The following is a 12,189-nucleotide window of genomic DNA, read 5'->3' on the forward strand; positions in this document are numbered from 1 at the left end:
ATCCACAAACTCAACACACTCGGACTGAAAATTGGAATTATTGCATTCAATGTTTTTTATTAAGTAAAAAGAGGTTTTAAGGGACCCGAAACCCATTTACATTCGAAAGATATTCAGGAAAGAAAGAAAACACAACTGCTGCAAAAGACCAGCAAAAAAACCAGCAACAGAGAAAAGGACAACAAGAGGCCAACAAGAAATTGACCCCAAGCCCAGCATAACAAGAAAATTTAAAACTCTTCATGGTTTCTTCTGCATTCTGCACCAAGACCATCATTGCCTTGGCCGCTTCGCTCAAGTCGGTATTTTCCTGAGCAATCTGACTCTCTTTCATCTTCATGTGCTTCTCCGCCGTAGTCTTCCTAGTTCTGTGCCTAGGGGTCTGGTGGCTTAGGCTGGAAGTAGGAGCATCTTCAATAATTACCAGGTTCTTCTCTTGGTTTTTCTTTTCCAGATGATTCACCAGCGCATTCATATTTTGGGAGGAGACTTTAAGAACTTGGAGGCTGTGGTTCATAATGCTTTTCAAGGCTTTCTCATTTCGGGCCATCTAGGCATTGACATTGTCCTTATCCTCCTCCACCCGTTCCTTCATGATTTTAATGACATCCTCTAAATGTTTCAGGTCGCCTTTTATCAAATCTTTCTCCAGCCAGTCTTCCATTTCTATTTCCTCCTCCACTTCACTATTTTTCATCTCCTCGTTCTATTTCCCAGATTCAGACATCTTGATCAGCTTGTTGATCTTAATTTCCAGCTCCCTTTGTTTACCCTGCATGCTGGTGATGTTTTCAACCACCCACTTTTGAAAATTGAAGAATTCAAGGGTACAGTTGTAGGCGATGTCCAGAATGGTATCCGCAGAGTCCTTGCTCTGTTTAGTCTACTCCACATTATGGTTTTCACCTTCCTTAGGCTTTAGAGCCTCTTTCTCACTTTCTGAGCCCTCGGGGTTGGGGTGACGATTCTCAGAATTTCCCCCTTCCTCTCCTTCCCCATAATTCTCCTCCTTGTTAAGCTCCATTTCAAAATCAGTTTCCTTACCCTTTCCCTCTTCTTCATCAAAATGCACATCCTTTTCATCCTGCTCGGTTTCAACCTTCCTTTTTTTATGGGTAGGGGTGTTGGGCTCCCCAGTCGAAATAGAGTCTATGCATTTCTTAGATATCTGAGCATTGATGATCAAAGGATCATCCTTGGTAGCCCTAGTCGTATCCTTAATATATTCATAAATCAGTAGAATGAGTCCCTGGTGCGCTAGAGGATAGGAGCTGGGCTTTTTGGCATGGTCGGCTAGGTTCTTTTATGAAGGATTGCATTCAATGTTTCCGTATCATTGCCTTCACTAATAAGGTATGAAGGATTGTTAGTGCTCCACATTTGTTCCTTGCTGTTGTGTCTTTATTTTTCCTGGATAGGAGTCTTGTTTGCTACTAGCAATCGTCCGGTTGTTCAACTGTGAAGGTGAGTCTTTTTATTGTCCTTTCTAGTGGTTTTTGCTTGCATTTTCTCTCTTACAGAAAGTTTTGTTGTACCCAATTTAGGCTTATTGTTTAAAATTATGAAGTCCACACTACATTTTTTTGGGAACATTTTTAGCGTGGCATCCACTGAACCCATAGTTAGCAATACTGACCTAAAAGGGGAAAACCTTGAGGTGTTGAAAGAGAGGGTGTTCAAGGAAATTGACAAGTCTTTTGGTATGGAGATTTTGAGTAGCGGTCTCCTAGAAGCCATAACTTTTCCCCCAGCCATTCCTTGCCCAGAATTGATTCAAGAATGTATTGCTAGATACGACCCAGTGTCGGAAACCATTAGGAGAGGCAATGGTGAAACCCTTCTTGCCATAAATCATGAAGTAATTTCCTCAGTCTTCAAGATACCTGATTACCAGTTCTCCAACTTTTCCCCTACTTAGTCAATCACTGAGTTCAACACAGATAGAACCGGACACCGTAACAATGTAGCAAAATTTTCGTTGAAGGTTCCTCAAAGAGGTGGTTCCAGGTTACCCAAGAATCCTAATAAGAATCACATGTTGCCTCGCATTCATGACATAATACTTTTGTTGCACCGAGATAGAGGATCTGCCAAAGCTTATAGCTTCGACGACTAGATTTATTGCTACGTGCAGCTATTTTTAGAAGGGATGCAATATTTGGATTGGGCTGAATTGATTACTGATTCAATGAGAGAACAACTGAGTTTGACTAAACAGTTCAAACATAACTTCTTTATGTCTTCATATCTCTTGTACTGTTTGGCTTGTGTTAAGGAGTTGGTTGGAATACCGAAACAGCTCACTGAGGAGGATGTTCCCGTATATGAGTTCTATCCCATGCTACAAAAGGATAAAGCTTTACAGGATTTCAGAAGGGTGCACAATTCTTTTCTGGGTGATTTGTGTCATGAATTGAAGAATATGAAAGCTAAAAGAATCTCTGAAGATGCATAGACTTTGATAAAGAGGTTTGGTAGTTTTTATATCCAGTTTCCACACTTCTGTTACATACGAATAGGTAGCTTTGAAGAGGAGCCCTTCAAGCTCCCTCACTTCTGTTCAGATTGCTTTGTTCTGGTGGAGATATGCAGGCAACTAACCTCTGTAATCAAAAAGGCACAACCCAGGGACAAATGGGAAGGTCATTTTCCCATCCAATTGGGCATGTTGTCATGTAGTTCGATGTCTGATGCTTTGAGTATAGGAGCAGACCTCAAGAATTTCAATTTTTCCCTGTATCCTGAAAGGAAAGGTTTTGATAATAAGGGATTTTCCCGAAGTCTTGAGCTAATGCCATACCTTCCAATGCCACAGTTAGAGGATTTCTAGGAAGATTGTACAGATGAACTTGAGGTATTCAAAAGGGGAAACATGAGATTGGTGTTAGAACAAGTTGTTTCATTGCAGATAAAGTTGGATACTAAGGGGCTCGAAGAGGATTATCTAGAGCTATTCGAACTAGGGTACTTAGCCCGTGCAGAAGTTGAAATGCCTCCAATTGATTAGGATGAGGAAGAGAAAGATGATATACAATTAAGGACCAAAGGAGTTTTGGAAAGGACCGCAGCGTGGGTGGCCAATAAGAAAGCAATGAAATTAGGCGTTAAGTCTAATTCTGTGAGAAGTAATAAGGATCCTCTACCTTCACCAAAGCGTCTTTCTAACAATGCTTCTATGCATTTTCATGCAGGTAAGGATAACAAGTCGCCCCAGCTTAGACATAGGTCTAATTCAACTTTGAATTTTTGTACTCCTCAGAATACTCAGTCCCGAAGTGCCGCTCAAAGAAAGATGGACCAGGCAAAGGATACAGGGGTGAAAGATACCAATCTCGATGCCCAGATATTTGAAATTGAAGACTTGGATGGCGATGTTGCTAGTGCCCTGGATTTTCATACAGTGACTATGGCTATGACGCCACCTTCCAAGATGATCAAAGGAACCACTGGTTCCAGTGCAACTCCTAAGTGGTTGACCACCTTGGTGAAAAAAAAATGGAATTTTCTTCCCGTGACTATTCCGATTTAGGAAATGGTCATTAAGTACATAGAGAAGAATCCAAAGCCGAAAAGGTTCAAGATTGCCACTCGCCTGGACAATGATGTTGGAACTGGAAAATGGGTTGCTGAAATCGCCTCGTATAAACCCAAGGATGAAAACAAGGAGGCTAGCCTTGATGATTTAGAGATCACAAAGGTAGAATTGGGAAACATGAGTAGAGACACAGACAATCATTTCTTCCAGGTATCGGCAAAGAAAATGCTCACTAGGTCGGAGAAGGATGGGTGAGAAAAGAGAGAACTAAAGTGACACATAAACATTCTGGCCTAGTTCATCGATAGTATTGGTTGCCTTGGGGCACTCCCAATATCTCATGCTATAGAGAACTTCAACCCAACTTTGTCAGAAAATAAAAAGCTAATGAGCCAAGTTCAACGGGCCAAGAGTATTGCTAAAGCTGTGGAGAAATGGATTGAAGGAATAATCAAGGACGATGAGAAGTACATTACCGACTCCCGGAGGCTATGTAATGATTTACAGGGCCTTATTGCCTTAGTTCAAAATCAGCTTGTGTCATGGGAGAAGGAGGAGCACAAATGGCAGAATATCTTGCCTTTGTTTGACAAAATAGAAGAATATGGAGTTACCAGGTTTTTGACAGAACACTCAATCAAGTTGGTGGCGGATGAATGTCAGCTTTTTGTGCTAAAGAAAACCATAATGTGGTGAGTGCTTACCTTCAAGTCTGTGATCACCGATGCAAAGACCTCTGTTTATGAACTCCAAGATCTCCAGTGCAGCATAGTTAATGATAACAAGGTGGTTAACCCTGACCATGATTGGTAGTTGGGAATTTGTGGGTTGAGCACACAGGATGCAATCAGGTCTTTCTGGATGAACATGGAGAAAATCAAGGCCAAGGTTAATTTCACTCCGGAAGATATAACAAGGGTGGCTAGGATTGACTTTCATTGGAAATGATTAACTACCAAAACATTTTGAAAAGATGGTGAAGCACCGGTGGAATAAGGAGGTGGTGAAGGCGAAGCTCAATGCAATGAAAGTTCCAAACCAATCCATTGTTCAAGAGCTCACAACTGCTCACGATGCCCGCGAAAGCGGAGAGGATGATGATGATGGAAAAGTGGCATAATGCATTGATTCAAGCCCGGTTCCCTTTATTCTTGTAATTTCTCATGGTTATGCAAAGACTTCGGGACATCTGTCCCAAAATACTTCTTGTTGGTTACATAACTGTTTATGGGGGAGGTCAAGTTTTCAGGGAGACCTCCCCTGTTCTAAAACTATAAATTAAGGGAAGATAGATAGTATGGGGGTTAGATTTTGTGACCAATTTTTGGTTGATTTTCTTTGGTTTTTCCCTCTATTTTGTGTATTTTCTGTTTTGTAGAAGGAAGAATCAGACTGCTAAATCTGGAATGGAAAAGATTTATACATGTATTTTTATGCCTTTGTTGCATAAGAATATATATATATATATATAGAATGATCATATTGTTCTTGGGAGAAGGAAAATCTGTGTGTTTTGAATCTGTGTAGATACATGTCTTTGCATATGTTTATCTAATCAAATAACAGTAAGGATCTTTCCATTACAGAAAATTATTATTCTTCTAATATTCCTTCCTTTGAGTGTTTGTTTTCTTCTAGAGAAGATTCATGTTTGAGGATAGATTTGGTTTCTTAAATATGTTCATTCTTTATTAAACCTGTGGAAATGGTGTACTGAACTTTGTTTCAGTTGTTGTCATCTCATATATTGAAAAGATAGGAAAAATTGCTTTCTCCTTTTTAGGAAACATGTGTGAAATATCGGCCTCTCATCCAAGAATGAAGTAGGCAGCCTTACATGCTTTCGGGTTAAAAGCTACTATTCAAATTAAAATAGTTAAAAACATTCCTTGAAAAACTGAGATAGGGAGTTGTACCTATGAAAAATTTAGAGGGAAGTGGTTTATACAACACTTACCCAACTGTTTAGTCAAACACTTGTCCTTAAAATAAGGCGACAGAGTTCAAAATTGATCATTTTAAAAAAGGGACAAATCTGTTCACCAACAAATTCATATCAAATGTGTGCATATGCCCGAAGGAAATGGTTCATCTTCTATTTGTTGTTTGTTATTTGCTCTTGCAAAATCAAGTTCTTGAATTATCTCTTCTAGTTGATATAGAAAGGAATAGATTTAGATTTCTATGTGTTTTCTAGTTTCTATTTGCCCAAGATTTGGGGTTTATGTTGGCAAAAATTGGTTATTTGCCTCTTGCAAGATGCAAGGAATTCTTCCTATGTAATGGAAGTGAAGAAATTTATCAAAATCCTTCTCATTTCCTTTAAATTCTCTTATGTTGCCCAAAATCTTTATATAATTGGGGCTCTTGTGTGTTATCAATTTACCATTTACCTTATTGAAGAATATCCTTTCTTATTTTGGATTCTGGCACTATGTGTGTGCCCCGTGAATTGAGAAGGGGATGGTTTAGTTTATATTAAATTATTTTAAAAAGAAAAATATATTATAAAATAATCTAACCCCAGCCCATGTAGTGGGCTAGCCCCACCACGTGGGATGGTAGTGGCTTGCTATCGCAGTAGCAGCACTACTGGTCGTTAGTGACTACAACGCAGGTGGCAGCACTACCAGTCGGTAGTGCCTACTACCGGCGGTAGCAGCACTGCCGACAGGTAGTGTCTGTTGCCTCCAGCGAAAGCACTACCCATGGGTAGGGCTTTGCCCACCACATGCTTTACCCTCGCGGTGCATTTTAATGTGCCGTTGAAATTTTTATTAAATGCAATGAATTTAATGTTAGTTTTAATGTTAAATTTTATATGTTAGTTAAAATCTTAGTTTATTAAAGTTATTAATATTTATGTATATATATATATATATATTTATATATATATGTGTAAATATGTTTTTATTTTTATCGATGCTTGGTTAAATTAAATCGAATTGATGATTTGGATATAATGTGGAAACATATAATATGTTTTAATGTAATTCATATTTTTATTTGGTTAAATAATTAATATGGGTTTTACTAATTTGTTGGAATTTTGAATTGGAAATTATATAGAAATGAATGGCATTAAATGAAGGGTGTCTTTATTTAACTTTCAATCAATCAATTTTGCAAGCGTTTATGATGTTATTTTCTCAAAGATTGTTTGAGTGCGGACTTAGTGAAATTATCTTTCCTTGCAAAGAGTATTATATGTGGTTATTTCTCATCTTTGATTCAGTCATCCTGTTGTGGCGTATTTGGTAACTTTTGATCACGTGATATATGATGACCTTGTTGTCTTAACCATGTAGTGTCTTTTCCTTATGGTTAACCAAGAGTTATTATATCTTTTATTTGACCATTTGTTTTTGGATAGTGGTTTTATGGTTGTCTGCTTTGCCATAGGGTCCTCATGGAGTGACCATGCTTGTTTAGTGTCCTTTGAGAGAGTGGCTTTCGAGTGGGGGCCGCACCCAAAGTGAATGGCAGAATAACCCCTCAAAATTTAGTTAATAAGTGATAACCTAATAATTGATTAGGAGGTGGGTAGATTGTAACATTATATAAGATATTGTACCCCGTGCATGGTTGAGTGCTCGTATAGGTTCTAGATGTAGTGGGAAGGCCTGAAATGGAAAACCGACCACCTTGTCTTCATGAAGGGTTGGTAGGGTCTGCATGAGACTTAGATAGAGCCAGAGGTTCGAGAAAGGTTACCAGGATAACCCAGGATGGGGGTCGGGACCTATGGAGGCCTATCATGGTAACCATCATAAGCTATGTGATGACACTCTCTCTTTACGATCACTTATGTATTGTGATGTCGAGTCACTTGTGTATTGTGATGTCGAGTCACTTGAGTATTGTGATGTTGAGTCACCTAGAATATTGTGGATTCGTATTGCTCTATCATGGAGTCGTTTGCTCTATCATCCATGTCTTGCTTTTGCTTGCTTGAGCGTCCTCTACTATCTCCTACACAGTGGGGTGATTCCAGTTTGGGATCACATGGTCAGGTGGTAGTTCCACTTCCCATCAGATGTTCTTATTTGTACCTTCATGCGAGGATTGTCTTTGCAGGTGTTCCTGTGGTTCATGACTCATTCTTTATCTCATGTTGGAAATTATTATTCTTTGGATACCTATGTGGTCCTTTGTATCAATGTATTTATGTAACCTTGTAATCTGATGTAAGTTGTAAACTTTATATGTATATTGAGAGCCATGTATTGGAAGATCAATGTAATCCTAAGTTTTGGATGTTGTATATCTTCTTTCTTTATGATTGGTGTAAATGCTTATTGAAGAGAAATTATATTGTATCCTTTCAATCTTTAATGGTGTAACCTATTATTGCATATGGCTTATTTTTGTTCTATGAGTAATGATGGTTAATTGGATTAATCATGATTGTGGAATTTAAATTTTAGTTTAATTCTTCGTTGGTAACCCTTTAGGAATTATGGTGTTAGTCTTCCGCTTGTGTTATTATTGTGCATTGTAGTAATTAATCTACTTAATGAGATTTATACTTTAAAAAAAAAAAATTATTTCACCCTTGTCATTGGTATTCCTGTGGGGTTCCTGGCAGGGCATTACATTTGGTATCAGAGCCCATGTTTCAACACTAGGTACTTTGGGTTTGTAGTGAGCCCATTCAACTAGACCTTCTGATTAGGTCTAATGGTTGTGATTTTCTTGTTTTATCCTTTCCATAGATCTGAACCTTTTTCTCTTGTGTAGTGTTAGGTCATGGCTAGGAGAGCCAAGGGAAGTGGTCGTCTTGGTGGCTGCAATAGAGGCAGAGGTGGAGGATGGGGTCGAGGTTCCGACCACCATAGTCCTTCACCACCACCCACTCATGTCAGTGTGGATCTAGATCAGTCTGTTCATCAGGATGAACAACATTCAAGAGAGCAGGTTCCCGAAAGGGAAGAGTTGCGACAGATGTTTCAGGAGGTTCTAGCTAGACTAGGCCCCAGACCTGAGGCTGATCAGCCCCTCCATGCTTAGGTAGAGGATTCGCATCAGTAGGTTCTAGAGGGGGGAGAGAGAGAGAGAGAGAGAGAGAGAGAGAGAGAGAGAGAGAGAGAGAGAGAGAGAGAGAGAGAGAGAGAGAGAGAGAGGTCCCAGTTGACCAGGACCCAAATACCATGGGTCACATGAGGGACTTGATGAGGTTCAATCCTCCGTTCTTTGATGGTAAAGATATGGGTCTTGAGGCAGAGACCTAGCTTATCAGTTTAGATTGGTGTTTCGCCATGTATCCATATGATAGAAACACCAAGGCCAGATGTGCTATCATGCATCTCAAGGGTTTCGCATCTATCTAGTGGTGGTTAGAGGAGGAGAGAATCGGTGTGAGCATTAACACCGTATCATGGGAAATCTTTTTGGAGAGATTCAGATCATGATTTCTCTCACCCCAGTGGAGGCAATCATGAGCAGACGAGTTCTATGCTTTGCACCTGTTTGGTATGACAATAGATCAGTTTGAGCATAGGTTCTATGAGCTCAAATAGTATGTCAATATTGGAAATGATGAGGTGATGCTTGTTTAGAACTTCTTGAGGGGTCTAAACGACCACATCAGTGGAGTGAGAGTGTTTGAGCCTACTTCAGTAGAGGTAGTCATGGTGAAAGCCAGACTGGTGGAGCAAAATCTTGGTCGTGCGCATGGTACCCAGTCTGGAGTGTAGATCGGGAGTGTACCTTTTAGTGGGTCTAGAGTGAGAGGGAATCAGTCCTAGACTGTTGCACCTTTTAGGGGTCCTCAGGCACCCGCTAAGAGTGGGCAGCAGTAGCCGCCAAGACCGAAATAGTTTCAGGGCCAGCAAGGTGGCAGCTCTCAGCATAGGAAGAGCAGGAACTGGCAGAGGAGCATGCAGATTTTTCCAGGGCAGTCCTCTTAGGGTGTATCTCAGGCCCCTAGTAGGGGAAGCTTTCAGTAGTCCAGTGGGTCATCTGGGAGTAGAGGACCTAGTAGAGGATCTTTCTTCACCTGTGGACAGTTTGGTCACATAGCTAGTTAGTTCCCTCAGTGTTCTCACCAAATGGGTAGTCAGAGGCCAGCAGCATCAGAGCCAACAGTGGGGGATGTAGGTAGATCCCACAGAGTATTTGCAGCGGTTGATGACTGCCAGGTTGAGCATTAGGGTATAGTGATTGAGGCTACAGGTGTGTTGTGTGGTATCCCTATCTCTATACTTTTTGACTCTGGTGCTTTAGATTCTTTTATTTCTTCATCCATTATGGAGCAGTGCGAGCTCGCGTCTGCTAAGCAGGTGGATAGGTGGCAAGTAGAGTTGGCTACTGGTGTGCGTGTGTCTATAGATGCCTTCGTTCCTAGTTGTGAGTTAAACCTAGGACCCTTTGTTACTTCAGTTGACCTTTGAGTCATTTGTTTGGGGTCTTATGGAGTTGTGTTGGGGATGGATTGGCTATCATCTCACAGTGCTCGTGTAGACTCTCGTTTGAAGATAGTACAGTGTTTAGATGACCATGGCAGGAAAGTGGGGATCATTGGAGTTCGGAGATCAATATCCTTACATATGATTTCCGCTATGCAACTTAAGCGGTGTATGTGTCGATGGTGTTAGCTTTTTGTAGTTGCTCTTGAGGATATGGATGAGGAAGAGAGTCGAGAGATTGCTCTTAATGGTCACCCTATTCTTTAGGAGTATGCTAATGTGTTTCCTTTGGATATTCCCGGTATGCCTCTGAAGCGAGACATAGATTTTCACATTGACTCGGTTCCTGGTGCAAAACCTATTTCGAGAGCTCCATCTCCGATGACTACTTAGGAGTTTGTGAGTTGAATTTGTAGATGGAGGAATTGTTGGCCACGGGGTTCGTTCATCCTAATGTTTCTCCTTGGGGTGCGCTTGTTATCTTCTTTAAGAAGAAGGATGGTTCTCTTCAGTTATGCATTTATTACCGATAGATGAATAAGGTAGCCATCAGAAACCGATATCCATTGCCTCGAGATGATATTTTTGATCAGGTAAAGGGAACCAAGGTGTTCTCTAAGATTGATCTAAAATATGGGTATCATCAATTGTGCATTCATGATGCAGACATTCATAGGATGGTGTTTCATACTCATTATGGTCACTATGAGCTCACAGTGGTGCCATTTGGGTTGACAAACGTGCCTTCAGTTTTCATGAGCCTTATGAATGGGGTTTTTCACACCTACATTGATCATTTTGTTCTCATGTTCTTGGATGACATATTGATTGATTTATTCTAGATCTATGGAAGAGCATGAGGGCCACTTGTGATAGGTATTGCAGTGCTTGAGGGAGAATCGGCTTTTTGCAAACTTGGCGAAGTGTGATTTCTTCCAGTTAGAGGTGAGCTATCTTGGTCATATAGTTTCGAGAGAAGGTGTATCCATGGATCCTTCTAAGATCCAAGCCATTGTAGATTGGCCAGTGCCAACCAATGTTTTAGAGGTTTGAAGTTTCATGGGTTTGGCTGAATATTACCATCACTTTGTTCAGAGTTTTTCTCAGATAGGTCACCTGATCACTTCTCTTCAGAGGAAAGGGAAGAAGTTTGTTTGGTCAGAGTAGTGTGAGTTAGCTTTTTTTACTTTGAAGGAACTCTTTGTTAGTGCTCTGATTTTGGCAGTTCCTGATCCATCCAGAGATTTTATGGTATGCACATATGCCTCTTTAGAAGGTATAGGTGCAATGCTTATGCAGGATGGATGTGTAGTTTCCTATGAGTCTCACAAACTCAAGGACCATGAGTTGAACTATCTAGTTCATGACTTGGAGTTGGCAGTTGTAGTGCATGTGTTGGTTAGATGGCGACGTTTCCTGTTGGGGCGTCCATTTGAGCTGCATAGTGATCACCACAGTTTGCAGTATATTTTCATGCAGCGAAACCTGAATGCTCGACAGCAAAGATGGTTGGAATTCCTCTGCGAGTATGATTTTGAGGTTCGATATCTTCAATGGAAAGAGAATGTAGTGGTAGATGATTTGAGTCGTAGGCGGCATGAGGTTGCAGCATTGTCCCTTGGAGTGGACTTGAGAGAGAGGATTCATGGAGTTCTTCCTCAGGACACTTAGTATCAAGATGTTAGAGTCATGACGGAGTCTGAAAGGAAAATGGAGGGTAGTCATTCTTGATATAATCTTGAGTCAGATGGACTTCTTCGCCATCTTGGACAGATCTATGTACCTCCTTTGGAGTATCTTCACATCTTGATCATGACTGAGCCCCATGGTGCACCTTATTTGGCACATCCTGGTGTCAAGAAGATGCACGCAGATCTTAGACAAATATATCATTGGGCTGGTATGAAACGTGACATTGCTGATTTTGTGTTGAAGTCTTTAGAATGTTAGCAGGTGAAGGTGGAGCATCAGCACCTTGCAGGGCTTTTACAGCCTAATTTGGTACCAGATTGGAAATGGGATATCATTTCTATGGATTTCATAGTGGGGTTGTCTGGTTCTTCATGTCATCATGATGCCATCATCATCATTGTTGATAGATTGACCAAAGTTGCTCATTTTGTTCCTATTCAATCTTCTTATACAACATCAGTGGTGGCATGAGTTTTCTTGGAAGATGTGGTGAGGTTGCATGGGATTCCAAGGTAGATCATTTCTAATAGAGACCCTGTCTTTACTTCAGTATTG

The sequence above is a fragment of the Cryptomeria japonica genome, chromosome 3 (genome assembly GCF_030272615.1).
Source record: "Cryptomeria japonica chromosome 3, Sugi_1.0, whole genome shotgun sequence".
In the NCBI taxonomy this organism is placed as follows: Eukaryota; Viridiplantae; Streptophyta; class Pinopsida; order Cupressales; family Cupressaceae; genus Cryptomeria; species Cryptomeria japonica.